Below are 19,730 nucleotides of genomic sequence, written 5' to 3'. Positions count from 1 at the left end.
ATTGGTAATTGACAGAGTGTTTGTTCTTTGATGTTGGTGGGATTGGAGGGTGTAGAGGGGGTGGGTAGTGTCACTGAACATCATGGTGTTTGCAAACAGCTTTAAATTAGAAATGTGTGGGTGTGTGCATGTGTGCTCACAGGTGTGCTGGGGCTGAAACCACATGGAATTGAGAAAACTATCTTTGATGATGCAGGTTACAGACATAGAAGGTGAAAAGAGATCCATTTACAACTTAGATAGTGAGGGACATACTAGTGACAGCTCTTCTGACTTCTTACCTCTGGGTTTTGTGGCTCACAATTTTTATCTATGACATTAATATGTGTTCATATGTGGTGGTCCAAATATCCCGAATGAGTTGAAGGGTGAACTAACAGAGGAGAGCAGTACATCAGGGATGACCGGAAGCGGAAAGTCATTAACAGCTCCACATGCAAAGGGGCAAAGTGAGAGAGCTGCTGCTAATGGGAAGGACCCACATCATAGATACATGGCCGTGGGCAGAGGCACACAGCCATTGCAAACCACGGCCCAGCAGGGAATAAATGCTATGACCTCAAGTGTTTGCTGCACATTCAGTTGTCAAACTTGTCCCCCGCAGGACTTGGCAATTCCTTACCTTAGCCTCCTGGTAGATTTTTCAGAACAGCCAAAGTTTTGCCTAGCAACTGCCAGAATTTCCAATGATCAACTTAAAGGAGAAAGAAAACACTTAGTACAAATTCAATTAGCCCCCTTTTTCCCTTTCCCAAACCAAATGTGAAATGCTCACAAATCAATGTATTGCATTTATATAGCAATTTACTCTCCGACCCTCAATTCCACCCCCATTTGGAGCTTAAAGTAGAAACCTGAAATTTTATTATCTCTGATTTATAAGTGGGAAAAGGCCTATTCAGTGAGGTGAGTCCACATTTATTGCTGGTCTGTAGGGTTGTTTAGTTCCTCCTGTGAGGGTGTTTAGAGGAATTGCGTGGAGCTTTGTTTGTTATTAAAACGAAAGCCAGGCTCTGTCTCTCCAGCTGTCTAATGACAAGGGAAAAGATGTCAGGGCATCCTCATTTTACAAATGACCTATGAACAATTCCTACTAGGGTAATTTTATTAGTTTTGAGACATTTAGCTGCCACTAATCCGATAAGGATATACTTCCAGGATTCTAGGGTTAGAGACAGCAGGTGAAGAAACAAGTAGACATTAATACTTTGTAAGCTGTTAACAGAAAAGATATCTTTTTGCTCTGAACACGGAAGCTGGGTGAAAGACAGGCAGAAAGGCTTCCTGGCACTACTGCATTTGTCCGCAGAGAATTTTTGTCCCGCTTGGCTCAAAGATAGGTGAAGAATGCGGCTAAGATTTGAGTCTAGGGATGAGAGAGAGGCTCTAAATGTGGGTATAGGAAAAGGAACCCCAATCAAACATCTCCAGATACATCCTACTTGCTCTTTGACAAGACAGCTGCGTCCAGTAATGGATTTTGTTGGAAGTATCCTTGTTTTTTCTCCTACTAGCCGTCAGGAATTAGAATTAATCGTAAATAAAGAGTAATGCTGCTAAAACTTACAAGGTCAAGTTTTTTATTCCTTCAATAAATGAACACATTTAAAGTGAGCCATATCATCAGGCAATTAAGTATAGAGAAGAAATTATATTTGTATTATGAATTTAAAGATGGTGTTAGGTTATAAGATCATGGAGTTCATAGTAAGATAACAGAATTGAGGAACTGAGAATTGACCTTGATCTACTCTCTGGTTTAATAAATGAGGACACCTGATGCATTCAAACTATAAATGATTAGCCAAGAGTGCCACAGGAGTCAAAAAGCCAGGGCTCCATCCCAGATTTTTTGTTCGAGGGATAAATGATGAAGTCTGGATCTTCTGGTCAGTAATGGTGCCTTATGCCAACAGAGGAATCTCATGAAAATCAAATCAGAGATGAATCATTAGGCATGGCCATAACCAGGGCCTGAAACAGTACTTTCAGGATTCTGCTGCTCTCTCTCTCTGTCACCTCTAGTGTTCTCTGTATTGGCTTTGCCCTCAAGGTGGCCTTCTACCCATGGTACCAGAGATAGGCCCAGTTAATTAAGGTTCCTTTCCAAGTGGCTCAGGAGCCCTTTTCCAATAATTCTGCAAAATGTTCAGGGGATTGCAGATTGCAGTTGGATAGCAGGTTGTACGTGCAGTCTTGGAGCACAGGTGTAGAGTCAGCTCTCTCAAACCCTACAGACTGAGAATGGGAGAAAGACAGTGGATGGCTCAAAGACAGGCTTGGCAGATTGAACCACATGTACCCTCTTCATGGGTAGAACACCCATGACTTTGGACTTTTATATCCCCTTCCACATTCATACCCAAACCCTAGAGAAGGCAAGAGCAACAAAGCCACACGTTTTTAGAAATGTATTCTTTGTAGTTTGAAGAACTCTCCTAATTTTTATAACATTCTCAGACTTCATTCTTGGCACACACTCAAATTCATGTCAGTTTTCTGAAATAACTTTTCCAATCATATGACCACGATTTTAAGTCTTAGCGATTTCCTTTAGGAGAACATTTGTGTTGATTTAGCACCATTGCTGAGAATTCCTGTGCCCGATGTCTGCACCCCTTGACTCCAGGTAGCAGCCCAGAAAAGGCTAAAAGGCTCTTTTTAAACACCTGTTAGGGAGCCGCGCACCTGCTTTCTGATGACCTCACTCTTGGCCATCCAGGCATCCAAGGACGACGGCTAACAGTTCATAAATCTAACCCACTCACCATTCCTCAGCTCACACGTTGGATCAGAAGGCTCCTTTTCACTTTTCCTTCCACCCAAAGTTTCTGGCAACAAAAAACTTTGATGTTTTCTGAGAGCCTTGGGAACTTGGATCGTATGCTATTAGCAGCTGTACTTTAGAGTTGTAATGGCTGTGGAGGACTTATTTCTAAGTGTTGAGAAATGTATTGTCACCCAGATATTCAACGAGGGCTACAGAGAGATGTTGTGAATTAAAACATAAAGGGCAAACCACAGGAAAACGTAATATTTGGATATCTTACTTACGGGAAATATTTAGAGCCAAAGAAACTAAAATACAAAGTCCTTGGCTCTTCTAGATTATATTAAATTCCTCCATCCCTAAGGTCAAAAGCTTTTCATTGGAGAATGAGACATGAATAATACTATCAAGGGGTAAGCTGGTGGCAGGCTAGAGACAACCTTTTGCGTCCTCACGCAGCTGACCACAGGGTGTGGACGTACAGCTCTATGCCCGAAGGCACATTAAATTCCCTTTGTAAAAATTAAGACTCTTGGGCCTGACCCCAGCATTATTGAATCAAATCACCAGGGAAGGAGTTTTAAACATTCCCAGGTTTTAAGCAGAGGCTTAGATTGCCTCATTCAAAGGGAGAGCAAAGCTTTGCAACTAGCTCCAAACAACTGCAGGTTTACTATCTGGGGCTGGCACCTTTCCTATGGAACTGCCTTGAGACGCAGCCTGTTTCCATCCACTGCTGTCGCTAGTTTCAGCTCCACGTAGCACATCCAATTGAAAACTCAAGTGCCCATGTTTTGGAGGGTCAGGATCAAGGACTCTTGTTTCTCCAAGGGGCAGCTTGCTCTCCTCTCTTCGCTACTGAACTTTGTAGGGGCTTGAGGCTAGCCTCCCTGCGCCTTACCACCCTACCCCTACCCCTGCCCTGGGAGGAGTGCTGTGGGCGTGGTCAAGGCCAGGACATTTCATTGGAGCTGATGACGTGATCCATCTTGTTCCTCTGACTTCCCTTCTTTAGTCTGGAGCCTATGTAATAGGCATTGAGAAACACCCTATAACCTCTAGGTTATATTATAGAGCATCCTCATAATAGAGCATCCTTATAACCTCTAAGGATTCTCCAGACCCAAGACTTTTGTCTTTGTGTCCTTTGTTCCCTATGCCAGGAATGTCCTTCCCCATGTTTACATGGCCTGCTGTTTCAGCTCCTTCAAGTCTTTGCTCAGACATTGCCTTTCAGGGAGGTCCATGCTTACTACCTTATTTAAAGAGGCTAACTGTATTTCTCAATCTCTCTTACCATGCTTATTTGTTTTTCCATAACATGGGTCACCATCTAGTGCAAAATATAATATACATACAATATATAATATACATATACGGGTTTGTTATGTTTATTGTTGATTTTCCACACCCAACAGAATGTAAGCTCTACAAAAGGATGGGTTTTAGGTAATTGTTGTATCGACTGATATAGTCACAGAGACTAGAACTGTTTTGTGGTATTCAGTAAATATTTGTTGAGGAAATGAATGAATGAATCAATGAATAAGTGAAAGTCTGAGCCAGCTACTTCTGGGGGAAGGCCTAGTCCTGTTTTCCTCTTTTTTTTTTCCCCCTTTGGATACTCCTCCTTCTCTAATATGTCCACATAAGCTGAGACTGGAAGCAGCTCGGCCCCCACTCTGCCCCATCCCAGGAAGCACACACTGGGTGCCTATTCTGCCACTGGTGTGAGCTTCGTGGTGCTCCACTGCTCACTCTCACACTCTCACTCTCACACACTCTGCTTTTCAGGGCAGACATCCCTTTCTTCTTGGCCGCTTACACTGACCTCGCTTAGCTAAAAGCTCTCTCTGAGGGGCCAGCCCAGTTCATTGGATTCCATAAAGGGGTCTGGGTCAAAGTTCCAGCTAATATGTGTTACATTTTCATGTTCCTGCAGATCTACTGGGGAAGGGTAGTCCCTGCTCTCTGTCTTGCTAACCTTTAGATATCTCCCTTCAAATGCACCCGGACATTACTTGTTATGCTCAGCAGCCCAGAGGTGACCCAATCCAGCCTTACTGTTTGGGGCAGGGCTCAGGCTATACAACCCGGCACACTTCTGTACCTGGGGACAAATTCTTGTTTCAGTGTGAAAGCTTCAAGCTTCCCCCTTATAGATGATCTGGAAGTCCCAGAAGGCCTGACTGAGCACTGCTTAACTTACTTTCCTCTTGCTATTCTCCCTTTCTCTGGGCCTCTATGTATCTTGTAGTCCCTGTCAATGGAAGGAGTGGAAATTTTTGCAATGCCATGTGATACCGGCTGGAAATTCCGCATAGCCTGTTTGGTTAATATTCTCACTAGATCTCAAAGGCCACTGTGAACTTCTGATTTCATGGTATTCCCAGCCAAAGGGTCATCATCTTCACTGTGGTCAACATCACCTAAAATTGCCTGGCCGTTTGTCTTTTGGGCACTGTTTTTTTTTTTCATACACATGTGGTCTTTTTAATTTTTATTCCTCGCAACTTTATGAAGTAGGTTCTGGGTTTTTAAAAATTTTTTTATTTTATTTATTTATTTATTTATTTTTATTTTTATTTTGAGACGGAGTTCCACTCTCGTCACCCAGTCTGGAGTGCAATGGCGCGATCTCAGCTCACTGCAACCTCCGCCTCCCGGGTTCAAGTGAATCTCCTGCCTCAAACTCCTGAGCAGCTGGGATTACAGGTGCCTGCCACCACGCCCGGCTAATTTTTGTATTTTTAGTAGAATCGAGATTTCTCCATGTTGGCCAGGCTTGTCTCAAACCCTTGACCTCAGGTGATCCACCTGCCTCGGCCTCCCAAAGTGCTGGATTACAGGTGTGAGCCACTGCGCCCGGCATAGGTTCTGTTTTTATTCCCACTTTACAGATGATGAGAGTGAGGCTCAGATTGTGTAAGTCACTTGCCAGAGCTTGCAAGATTATAAATAGCAAAACCTGAACTCAGAGTTAGGTTTTGTTTGATGCCTAAGCACAGGCTCTTTCCCCACTATATAGTGGGCCAGAAAGGGATCAAACGTGTGTCCAAATGTAGGAGAATGCCCAAGACTGAGGATGATTAAGTGTTGTTGCACCGAACATCCTCTAGCTCTATGGTTTGTTTATCTTCTAGTCTAGCTGTCCAGGACTTCAACCTAACGTAGAGCTCACTGAGATTGCTGGTGTCTCAGAGATTTGGGGACAAAGCCCATTTGTGTCAGGTGGTAGTCAGGTCACCAATTAGAATACAGTTTACATGTGTCCCAGTGAAAGCAGCAGTTGGGCTGGGTCATTTAAATAGCTTTATCAACTTGAATTTTATCCCATGGAACCAATAGTAAGTGCCTACTATGTGCCCATCATTGTACCTCCCTAAGTTGCTGTGTCTGAAAATTAGGTCACTGTCACAGGATGAATACCAGTGCCTGGCTGTGGGTACATGGACAACTTCTGCACGCTTTCTTCCATCACAGCATGCTGGGAGGGCAGATGTTTTCCTAACTGGACCTTATGGAACACACACTATTTCCAGAACGTTTTAATAGATGTTACAAGGACACACATTTTCTCTGTCAAATAAGTTTCAGAGAACTTGAGTAAAAATTCAAACTTGGCTCATACCTATAATCACAGCATTTGGGGAGGCTGAGGCGAGTGGATCATGGGGTCAGGAGATCGAGACCATCCTGGCTAACACAATGAAACCCCGTCTCTACTAAAAATACAAAAAAAAAAAAAAAAAAAAAAAACAACTTAGCCGGGTATGGTGGCAGGCGCCTGTAGTCCCAGCTACTCGGGAAGCTGAGACAGGAGAATGGCGTGAACCCGGGAGGTGGAGCTTGCAGTGAACTGAGATTGTGCCACAGCCCTCCAGCCTGGGCGACAGAGCGAGACTCCCTCTAAAAAAATAAATAAATAAATAAATAATAATAATAATAATAAAATTCAAACTTGGAAGTTTTTTTCTGCTGAAAGACTTCTCAAAGTCCCTACCATGTGAATGTGAGTGATCTATTCAATGAAGAGTAAAGAATGTAACAGTTTCCCAAACACTTTTGACTGTGAATTGTCCCCAAACATTTCCTCCCATGAATTATTACATTATACTTGTGCTCTGTGGAACTCATTTTTAGAAATACTGATTCAAATACAATGTACTTTCCATTAAAATAGCAAGCAAAACAAAATAATATATGGGTACTCAATTATTTTCCATGTAACTTTCCTTTGCCTAAATGTCTAGTTTAGTTGGTGGTGAACTAGAGATACAGAAGTGCACGGCGTACATGTCTTTGCTCTGATAATTTGTCTCTAACCAAGAGGTTTTCTTGCTATGAAATCATTTTGCCCTGCTTTCAGCTCTTACCTAAGGAGATTAGAATTGTAAAATCACTTACAATTATTCTATGACTTATCTACCAGGCTTCTAATCAAAGCACGTTTCTTAAATGGTTTATACATTGTTTTCCTTTTATGAAAAACTTAAACTGAATACAACTAGGTGTTTATGAATGGTTTCTATGAGGCCTTATAATTTCTTTACAAAGCTGATTAATAATTTCTTTACAAAGCTGGTTAAAGCTACTTCATTTTCTGGAATTCCAGAACCCATGTTAAACTATGAGAATGACAAGAACAAAAAGAGAAACACACTGAGACAACCACATCTAGGGCTGAGTATTTTATTTCGAACTCCATGACTGTTTAGTTAAAGAAGTCATTGACACGATACTGCTCATTTTAAAAATTTCAATGCAATTGAATTTTTAGTTCACTTCTCTCATCTCTTTTGGGTTTTTATCTTTGGAATTTCTGACCAAAGTGTATGCCTTTTGGTTAATAAGACTTTCCTTTAATGGATGATAAGGCCAAGTGATTAATAATCACCAGGCTCTGGTTGTTTTCATTAGGACGATAACATATGGACACGCTGCTCAGCTTCATCACAGAGCCCCGAAATGGAATCATAAAAGGGGAGATGAGAAATTCTGGTTTAGATTACAGCAAATAGCTTGAGGAATTGGCTCTGATGAGCTACAATTTACTGTTGTAAAATCTCACAGAGATGAGCCTTCTGCCATTTCCTCTCTTGTGTTTGAGATTAGTTGGAGAGGGTGGTGGAGGATCATCATCTGTCTGTTTTTAGCAGTCTTGATTCCAGTGACGTTAGTTATAAAGGAGATGGGAGTGTGGGTGGGCCTCACCAAATTCCTGACAAGCACTTAACCGTAGCCTCAAATCCGATACACATTTGTCTTTATGAAACCCCACTGGTTCAGCCAAAGCTGAAAGAGATATTGGTGGAGTCAGGAGGAGGGACAGAAAGGAACAGGGGAAGTGCGGATGTACAAGGAATGGAGTGATCAGAGATAAGGAAGTTACCCATGCAGAGAAATGAAGCTTTGAGGTACCAGCTGCGTTGTGCCAAAGACAGAGGTGAGGGAGCAGGGAGATTCTGGTTAGTAAATGTAAATCCTGGCTTTTATACAAAATCAGCAACAATGGAGGGCAGGTTGATTCAGGTACAGGGAAGAAAGTTAGTGTTTTTTGAGCACCTATGATTGCCAGACCCTAGGCTAGGCTCTCAGACATGCCGCCTCATTGGCTTTACAACAAAAGACAGTAGAAATAATCATTAACCAAATAGATCTGATTTCAAAATCAGAAGGTAACAAAAGTAATATGTGCTCCATGGGGCTGCTGTGAGAAAGTAAAACAATCCATATTAAAAAAAAAAAAAGTTAAACAACATAGGGGAATGCTGGATGCATAGTATATTAGTTCCTTTTGTACTGGTATAAAGGAATCCCTGAGGCTGGGTAATTTATAAAGAAAAGAGGTTTATTTGGCTCATGATTCTGCAGGCTGTACAAGAAGCATGGCACCAGCATCTTCTTCTGATGAGGGCTCCTGGGAGCTTTTGATCCTGGCGGAAAGGGAAGGGGACCGGGTATGTCTTATGGTGAGAGAGGGAGCAAGGAGAGGGGAGGAGGTTTCAGGCTTTTTAAAACAACCAGCTCTCATGGAAACTAACAGAGAGAGAACTCATTCAGTACCGCTGGGACAGCACCAAGCCATTCATGAGGGATCAGCCTACATGAACCAACACCTCCCACAAGGCCCCACTTCCAACACTGGAGATCAAATTTCAACATGCAATTTGGAGGGGAAAAATATTCAAACCATATCACATGGTCAACAATAAATGCCAGTCTCTTCCAACCCCCACCCACCCCCCAAATCACCTACCAAAACAAACAACACCTTTGAAAAGCCCTTTGAGAATGAGGTATTGTTGGCCCATTTCACAGACTGGGCATGTGAGTGTTTTCAGGGTTCTGTCTGTGTTCATCTCTCTCTCACTTTCTTCACTTCCGGTCTGTCTGTCCAAACTGACTTAACCGCCCCACTTTGCCAAAGCAGCATCTTCTCCTGACTTTCGCATTCTATTAAATATCATTTTTCCTGTTTTCAGATTCCAAACTGTACAATCATACCTGGGTTTCCTACACACTTTAGCCTCCACTCAACAGACATAATTAATGTCCTGTTAATTCAAGAATGGCAGTCAGTATTTCCTAGGTGTGTCCCCTCCTTTCCATTTCTATGGTCACCACACTCCTTCAGGTCCCCAGTGCTTTTTTGCTGTGCCAGTTGTAGGTTCAATCTTTAATGAGTGTGTGGCTCTCACAGTGTTCTAACGTATTGTCTTGCCTGAGGCTAATTTCCAACTTTTTCACCGACAAATATATTCTGCTTGATAATGTCCCACCACTACTCATTGCACATACGGTCTCTAACTGGATCCCTGGTGTCCCACCTCCTCTCACTACTCCTTACCCCCACATATTGAGGTATTTGACATCATTTTTTGGTTACAGCTTTATTGAGATATAACTCACCGTATGATTCACCTCTAAATGATTCACCTCTAAACTGTATGATTCACACCTAAAGTGTACAATTCAATGTTTTTTGTGTATGTTCACAGACTTGTGCAGTCATCACTATAATCAATTATAGAACATTTTAAACACTTCGTTGAAAAAACCCTGTATTCTTTAAGTATCACCGAACTTCTGATTCCCTCCACTTTTAGGAAACCACTAACCTGATTTCTATCTCTACAGATTTGCCTATTTTGGACATTTTCTGTAAATGGAATTACATAATATATGGTCTTTTGGTTAGCTTCTTTCACTTCACATAATATTTTCAAGGTATATCCATATTATCTCATATGTCAGTACCTCATTCTTTTTTGTAGCCTAATGATATTCCATAGTATGGTAGACCACATTTTATTTATTCATTCATTAGTTGATGGGATTTGGGTTGTTTCCACCTTTTAAATATTGTGAATAACACTGCTATAAACATTCATGTACAAATTTTTATTTGTATACATGTTTTCAGTTCTTTTGGGTATATCCCAAGGAATGGAATTGTTGGGTCATATGGTAACTCTGTTTAACCACTTGAGGAACTGCAAGTCTGTTTTCTAAGACATCTGCATCATTTTATGCTCCTATCAGTCATGTATGAGGGTTCCAATTTCCTCATCAATATTTGTTATCACCTTACTTTTTTATGACAGTCATCCCAGTGGGTGTAAAGTAGTATCTCATTGTAGTTGATTTTCATTTTCCTGAAGACAAGTGATGGTAAATATTTTTGCATGTGCTTGTTGGACATTTGTATATATTTTTGGAAAAAAAAGTTTATTCAGATACTTTACCTATTTTTAATTGGCTGAATTATTGTTTTATTATTGAGTTGTAATTATTCATATTTTAAATATGAATCTCATCATATAAATCATTTGAAAATAATTTCTTCTATTTTGTAGGATTTTGTTTTTACTTTCTTGACAGTGCCCTCTGAATCACAAAGTTTTAATTTGGATTGAGTTTAATATATCTATTTTTTTCTTTTGTTGCTTGTGCTTTTGGTGTCATATCTGAGAATCCATTGTCAAATCTAAGGTCACAAAGATTTACAAAGATCACAAAAACTTTGTTTTTTTCTAATAAATTTATAGTTTTGGCTCTTACTTTTAGGTCTTTGATCCATTTTGAGTTAATTTTTGTATATGGTGTGAGGTAAGAACATTTTTAAAGTCTCGGCTCATATGCCATTTCTCCATTAAGTCTTTTCTCAAATGCTAATTAAATATTGAAAGGGGTGATAATAACGATGATAACACCAGCCACCATCAATAAAATATCTTTTTTTTTAGATTACTACTAGTTTCTTTCCTGTATTTTATCTAATTCTCACAATTCTGTAAAGTAGTTTTTCAAAAAACAAAAACAAAAACAAAAACCCTAAAAGAATGTTTGCTAATGTACTCTCATTTTCCCTGTATTATAAATGCGGAAGTTTAAATAGCTTGTTCAGGTTAGTGGCATATCTAGGATTCAAACTAGGTCTTTCTCTACTTTCTCCTCCCCTTTGCAAGTATTCTGAATGATACTTGCCTTCTTCCTCTCTTGAGCCCTAGTGTGACTTTACATGTGCCCCTTGTACTTAGGACCTATCACATTCTTCCTTGAATTACAATGCTTTTATATTTGAGTTATCTTCTCTCCTGATCTAAAAGGTCCTTGAGAACAGAAATACATTCATTTTGCAAGTCGTATAGCCACAATCACAGAGCATAAAAGACAGTTAATAAATATCTATTGAGTTGAGCAGCAACTCAATTGAACAGTAAATTCAGCAGTTCACTAAAATCAGAGCCTGGAGTTTCACCATAATTACCATTAGGTGATCAATGGGAACGAAAATAAGGTATCTTCATCTTCAATAAGAATCTAAAAATGATATCACTATTCAAGCAATAAATAGCATAATAATGGATCAAAGCAGAAATACTGAAGGTGTAATTGCTCCAAGTAAGCATGATTTGACTTAAACCTGAAAGAATAAGTTATATATCTAAAGAAGTAAGATATGTATGCATCCCTCAGAAAGGTACTTATTTGGGTCGTTGAAACATAGATGATTATTCTGGTTATGTATTGTATATATATCAAAAAACTACCTCAAACCTGTGTGGTATAAAATATTTATTATTATTTCTCATGGTTCTATGCATTGATTGGGTTTGGCTGGTTTCTCATTTGATGACGCTTACATGGTTGCAGACAAATATCAGATCAAGCTGTCCTCAACTGAAGTTCCAACTGAGTTGAACGGCCAAGAAGGCCCACTCAAAGGCTGGCAGTCGATGCCAGATGAGAATTCAGCCGAGGTTGAGAACAGGCACACATACACATGGCATTTTCATGTGGTACAGCCTCCTTATGTCATGGTGGATGTTTTACAGGAGTGAGCAATCCAAGAGTCTCAAGTGGAAACTGCAAGGCTCCTGTCATGGAAGTCCCGCTTCTACTGCGTTCTGTGGGTTAAGCAAGTCACTAAGGCCAAGGAGAGGGCAATCAGCATCCACTTTTTTACTGAAGAAGCAGCAAGCATGTACGGGAATGGGCTGAATTGACAAAGGCTACTTTGGAGAGCACTACCAGAAAGACGGAGAGTAAAAGATGTCAAATTAGCAGAATGTATCCAAGAATGAGTGTTTTCTGGATTAGGGCATGGCTACCTATTCCACTGGCTGAGGACTATCCCCTCATTCTTTTGAGAATTTTTATTCACAACTTTTATAGATTCAAGCTTATCCAGCAGCAAAGGATGCGTCATAAAGACCCAGAGGCTGCCAAATGGTAATGCAAATATAAGTAAACATAGAATAAAGCAAACAGGCTTAATTGGATTTAATATGCAAGTCCAATTAATATGCAATTTCAGTTACTGTAATATCTTCAGGTGAACAAGACCTTTGAAGGGCCTACCACACAGTGAAACTCTGTCCTTCTGGCCCTCCAGCCTTGCTGGACCCTCATGCTCAATCAGTCCCACATTCCGAGCTGTTCGGACCGTTACCCTTGACTCTCACATGTTTTAATTTCTTCCCCTGGTTCTGTATCTCCACCCAGGCCCTGTGTTTGAACTGTAAACGTATTTTCCTTCCAAGAAATCCATCTGATTTTTATTATTTACCCTTTCAACATCTTGCACCATAGCAATTACTTTCCTGATGTCACTTCATTCTTAGAATATTGAGTATTGAAACCTTAAAAAATAAAAGTACCTATTTTTATCATGGGTTTCAGCACACTTTAAGAGCAACTGATGAGAAAAAGGTGTGTCTGGACATTACTCTACAGAGGATGTTTTACCTCTGAGCTGGGACATTGAGGGCATGATGACTCCTAACCAAAATCTTGTGAAGAGGACACCAAGACATGATCGGTGTAATGCGATGAAAATAAAGGCAAGAAAAAGAAGACAAGAGAAGCATAATCTGCTTTACTCTCAAGGCAGAAGAATGAAGGGCCTTATAATACATGGTATTTTAAGCCTGCATTGAAACTGTGGGGATTAGAAATCAAGAAATGTCAGAATAATAAAATTGATATTGTCTACACATTAAGAAATTGGCAGGTGATTTTAGATTTTAAAAGGCTATTAAATACAGTGTGTATCAAAATATAAGATATGGTCAAGGCGGTAACCACAGGAAGATGCATAGTTTTAAATGAATTAATTACATATATAAAAAATGAATGTAAATAAATATTCAACTCAAGATGGTAGAAAAATAACTTCAATAAGGAGACTGGGGGAAGGTGTGCAGAAATGTATACATTTCACAGAAAAAACTGCATAATTGATAATTCTAAGAACTGGCTTCTTTGCAAACAATAATGAGATAGACATAGTTCTAGAAAGATTAATCAAGGGAAAAAAGAATAAGGGCAAATTAAGACTGAGAGAAGGAATTTATATATGTAGAAGAGATTAAGGAAAGAAAAATTTAGTTTCCACATTTATTTTCCAGTCTATGTTAATAATTTTAAAAAGCTGGAAGATATGGGCAACTTACAAAGACTTCAGATCTTATTAAAGGAAAATAAGATAAATAATAAAGGGAAAAATAAGCAAAGTTTTCAAAGGACCCTTTTCCCTCCTGCCAAAAGGTCTGCACCTAGGTGGTTTCATGGATAAATTCTTTTCAGGATTCAATAAAATTCCTTTGCTATTTAAATTGCTACTGGGCAGAGAGAAAGAAGGAATGCAACCCAATCTGTTTTAAAAAGCTAGCATTGGCTGGGCATGGTGGCCCACACCTATAATCCCAGCACTTTGGAGGCAGAGGTGGGCGGATCATGAGCTCAGCAGTTCGAGACCAGTCTGGCCAACATGGTGAAACTCCATTTCTACTAAAATATATAAAAAAAAAAAGAATTAGCTGTGTGGATGTAGTGGTATGCGCCTGTAGTACCAGCTACTCGGGAGGCTGAGGCAGGAGGATCGAGTGAACCTGGGAGGTGGAGGCTGCAGTGAGCTGAGATCACGCCACTGCACTCTAGGAGGGGTGACAGAGAGAGACTCCATCTCAAAAAAAGAAAAAAGAAACTGGACAGAGAATGCTCGTCCAAAGAAAACTGTTTATCAGTTTCTCTTATTAATATAAATTTTAGAAGTTCTCTCATCTCAGCAAATAAAATATACCACATGGCCAACGAGGTTCCCCCTAGATTTATGAGAAATGTATTTTAGCATATTTATAATTTCTTTTATTTATAAATAAAATCATTTCCAAAAAAATGTCAATTTTATAGAATTCGATTCCATGCCTGACTTCAAATATAAGCAAAAGACTGAGTAATCTAGCAAAATAGGTGACCTTCATTCACAGGGTTCACAGAATTATCTGAAATGAACAATCACCTACCACATTTAGTTTTGTAACAATAGGGTATTCCCCTTAAAGTCAGCAGTAGATCAGGGTACTGCCCCTGAAACAGCTACAGGATTGGTCTCCCTGCTCCTCATCTCACCTAACTTCTTCCCATTCTCTGAAGGTCAGAATCCTTTAATGTGCACATCTTGTCACATTCTTCATACCTATAATTAATTCCTTTTGTTCTTATGCAACAGAACCAGGTCTTTAATGTGGTATCAGTGTCCTGCAGAGTGTGGTTCTTCAGTTCTTCTTCCTTACTTATATGGGTTGAGACCTGTAAGGTCTTTGGGGCAATGTAGGGTACAGACACTCAATGGTATTGAGGAGGAGGAGGAGGAGGAGGAGGGAGAAGAAGAGGAGGAAGGTATTCTTCCTGGGGCTCCACCCACCAGACCTCCTGGACTTCCTTCAGTCCCTTAGTGGTGGCGTGTGTTCTTCTCCTCTCCCATGGCCCTCACCTGCACTCTTCCTGCCTGGAACCCTTCTCCTCTCTTTAACCAGGTGAAGTCCTTCAGAACTCAGCCTCTTATTGCTCCTTGACATTGATCTTCATTTTACTTATTGCAATTTTTAATTATGTATCTATGTGGTTGTTACTTCAGATTTCTAGAAAAAGAGGCCCTGACGCACATGCATGCAACCTGTGTCAGGGTCTCTCCTTAATCTAATGAGCGCTATTCAGGGGCACAGGGGACTGCAGCAGTTGGAAGCCTCCTTATTTTTTGTGGACGATGGGGAGGAGCCAGAATGGTGAGAAAAGGGGATTGAGCAGGCCACCCACCCTGACTGAGGTTATTTGAAATAGTTCCGGAAGTGCTAACTGAGAAAGGTGAAGGATAAAATACACACACACACCACACACTCACTGTGAAATGCTAAAATGGTCCAGTAGAAAAAGACCTTTTTTTTTTTTTTTTGAGACGGAGTCTCGCTCTGTCACCAGGCTGGAGTGCAGTGACGCCATCTCTGCTCATTGCAACCTCCGCCTCCCAGGTTCAAGTGATTCTCCTGCCTCAGCCTCCCAAACAGCTGGGACTACAGGCATGTGTCACCACACCCAGCTAATTTTTGTATTTTTTTAGTAGAGACAGGGTTCACCATGTTGACCAGGATAGTCTCGATCTCTTGACCTAGTGATCCGCCCGCCTTGGCCTCCCAAAGTGCTGGGATTACAGCTGTGGGCCACTGTACCCGGCCAATGAAATCTTTTAACTCTAATAGGACAATTTGTTAAGGAGTCCCTTATAAAACAAATGTAGAGAATTAGGATTTGAGATAGTTGCACACATGCTTCAGTCCTTTGCCTTTTATTTGTATCCATAAAGATTGTAGAAAAGAGCACTGAATAAATTCATCATAGTTTGGAAAGAGAAAAAAAAAAAAAAGCAGCGCCCCTTTTAGCTAAAACTGTGTGGAACCCCTGACAGATGGGAAAAGAACAGGAGTTCAGTTTGGATAAGAAAGCTACACCCCCAAATGTGGTTGTGTGCAAAAGGGGCAATCCGGAGGTGTCTTGGGGAAGGATGGAACAACCAAGGGGGTGACCCTTCAGCATCCTGAATCCCCTCGGGCCCCCACGGAACTTTGGAGTAGGCAGAGAGTACAGAAGAGTGCCCGGGAGTGCCTGGGACAGAGACCCAGCATCAACATGATGGTAACACCCAGAACAAACAGAGAGCTCATCCATGTGGAAGAACAGCTACTGGTACCTTCCATGGGGCAGTGGGCCCCACTGTTTCCTTTATGAGGAAGGCTGAAATCAGGCATTTGTACCATGGTCTCATGTAGGCACTTGGGGATCACACACGTGAGGAAAACCAACAACCTGAAGACAGTTGCCAGGTGCAACCAGCCTGAGAAAACAGAATTAATGGGAGATGAACAGGGCAATGGTTTTCCAAGAAATGTCAGAGGATATTCTGTTCATGGAAGGATGAAACAGAGATCTCAGAACTGAAAACCTCGTCAAAATTTAAAAAACAAAAACAAAAAGCATCTTCTATTCAATGAATGGGCTGGAAAGCAGAATTTGTGAAAATGGGGAATAGATCCCAAGAATCCTCACAGACCACAAGGCCACAGGCATGAAATGTCTAGTAAAAAAGTAAAGAGAAGGAAGGACAGACAGCTCCAGGATGACCAATGTCAAGTTAATAGGCATTTCAGAAGGAAGGAATAGTGAAATTCACGGAAGAAATTCTTAAGCAATAATAGGGTATAATTCCCCCAAATTAAGGAAAGAAATTTCTTCAAATGTAAAAAGTAGTGTAAGGTGAAAAAGAGGCCAAAACACACAACACACATGTGCAGAGAGAGAGAAAGAGAGAGAGAGAAAGAGAGAGAGAAACCCAGTGTGAACTTAGAATCAGATCACACGTCACTGGCAGCACTGGCTACAGAAAGACAACTGAGCAATACGTTTAATCATCTGAGGAAAGTAACCTGAAAATATGATTCTGTATTCAAAAACTATAATTTAAGTCTACAGGAAATATATAATTTTTCGACATGCAAGAAATAACAATGTTGATCCCCCCTACCCACTCTTTTTGAAACAATTATGAAAGAACATATTCCAGCAAAATAAATACATATAAACAAAGAAATAAAACCAAAGAAAGAAATGGGATGCAAAAAGTAACTGAAGATGCAAGTGACAAAGTATGATAAGACACTAGTTGTATCAAGTTTAAATGCATGCTATACAATTCTACATGTCATTTCTGGACATAAGTGGATGTGGTAAAATACAAGGCCATGGAGGGAATGGTATGTATCAAACTCAGAATAGAGGTCACCTCTGGGGAATGAGGGGATAACACGATTGGGAAGAAGTCCAAAAGGGGATTCAATTATACAGGTAATGTTTTATTTCTTAAAAACGAAAAGATAAGGATCTTGAGCAAATATAACTAAGTGTTAACATCTGTGAAATCTGGGTATTGAAAACGTGAATAATGATTATACTATTATTTATCATTTCCTTTACATTGGAAATTTTTAAGAATTATTTTAAAGAGTGGATTAGAAATGAAGAAGTGGAGAAAGCATTGAGTAGATAAGTACTTGAGATATTTGTTGTGGAAGGGGCAGAGACTTCGGACAGAAATTGGGATGGGTGATGGGATCGAGAGAGACTTGTCTACATACTGAAGGAAATAATCTGGTAAAGGGGGGGACTGAGATGGAGGAAGGGAGGGCCAATTGGAGGAGTGACAGGAGGGCATGCAACAGTGTACAGGACACACTACCCTGAAACATAGCACCAAATGTGGCATTTGAGAAAACAGCAGAGCCAGAAGGTCACCTTCACCCTTCTCCCCCGAAGCAGTTCACAGGACCCTCGTGTGAGAGGTGCCTTCCCTATACCCAGAGGAAAGAAACATCTTTATTATCCCTGAAGATGCAGGGACACAGAACAATTTTAACAAACAGATCTTGCTACTTTCCTACCAGTCAACTACCATTAGACTCTACCCACTTTGTCCAATCGTTCTTCTCCAAGACCATCCACTTCTTCATCACACTCAGCATAAAAAACACAGGTTTCCCTGTCTCATTGAGTCTTCATTCCTGTGTCACATAAAATTTATATTCAATACATTCGTACAATTTTTTGTTAATTTGTCTTTTGTGATAGGAGCATCAGCCATGAACCTAAGATGGGAAGGAGAAAGAATTTTATCCCTGACACAGAACACCTGAAGGAGCATTTGCCTTTCGAATCAACAGGATGTCACTTCTTCCTCTTGAATGTCAGGAAGGACAGGTGAAATTACAGATCCTTAGGTTTTTCAGAATTTGATGAGCAGACTATAAAACAGCCTTCCCAAGATGTATTCGATTTTATCATTGACATGAAAAGTAAAATCATCATCTGAGAGTGGGCGGGGTGGTATGGGGATGGCTTTCTTGTGGTTGTCAGGTTTATCGAGGTATTATTTACATCTGTTAAAATTCGCCCCTTTTCATGCCGAGTTTCATGAGGTTTGACACACACACACAATCTTTGCTACCATCAGTATATAGAACTGTTTCATGATCCCCTCACAAATCCCTTGTACCCCTTTATAGTCAACCCCTCTCCACTCCCCAGACCCAGGCAGTTTGGATAAGAAAGCCACACCCCAAAATGAGCTTATGTGCAAAAGGGGCGATCCCTAGGGGTCTTGGGGAAAAAAATGGAACAACCAAGAGGGTGACTTTCAGGATCCCACATCCCCTTGGACCCCCAGGCAGTCACGGAGCTGATTTATATCCTTATTCTGCCTCTTTGAGAATGTTGTATGAAAGGGATCCTATACTATGGAGCATTTGAACTTCATCTGCATTTCACATGTATCAGTAGTTCATCAACGTGTATTGCTGAGTGCAATACCATTGTATAGATTTGGGTTATTTCCAGCTTCGGAGGATTCTGAATAAAGTCAGTCTTTATTGCAGATTTTGAGTGAACATTCATTTTCATCTTTCTTGGGAAAGGAAAGATTCTACTTGGGAAGAGGATCAGTGGGTCATGTGGTACATTTATGTTTACAGTTATAGAAAACGGCTGAACTGATTTCCAAAGAGACCATACCACGGTTATGAGGTTTTGAGGTGAAAGGAGAAGGCATGAAATTGGCATCTTGGACTGCAAGGTTCCTTATTCTCTGTTTATCCCCCATCCCTATCTCCATCCTTTGCCAGGCTCTATGCCTTGGAATCCTGCCCCCACTGATGGCATCATCTTAAGGTCTTTGTTGGCTGGCTCTTGGTGGGATTTGTCAACAGAGGCACCAGTGGGAGACTGGGGTGGGACAGAAAAAATTCTAGGTGTTTTTTCCCTGGTTCCTCCATGTCAGTGGCTGTGTCCCTCCCAAACTGGTGCTCCTACCAGATGACGTTTTATCCATGGTTCCAGAACTCTCCATGATTCAATAATACTGGTTCCTTCTCCCCTTGCCTGTTCAGATTTAAGGATGGAACAACTGACCACTCCTGCTCATCTCTGAGTGCCCTAACATCCCTAGTGCTTCTCTTACTTTTGCCCACATCTCTTTGAGAGGTTTTTTCATTCAAGTTTTCTGAGACATCTACGTTGTACTCTATTTCTGCTAGGACCTTGACGAGTTGAGTGAGAAACCACACTCTTT

This window comes from Macaca fascicularis, chromosome 16, assembly GCF_037993035.2.
Source record: "Macaca fascicularis isolate 582-1 chromosome 16, T2T-MFA8v1.1".
NCBI lineage: Eukaryota > Metazoa > Chordata > Mammalia > Primates > Cercopithecidae > Macaca > Macaca fascicularis.
This window is presented reverse-complemented; position numbering follows the sequence as displayed.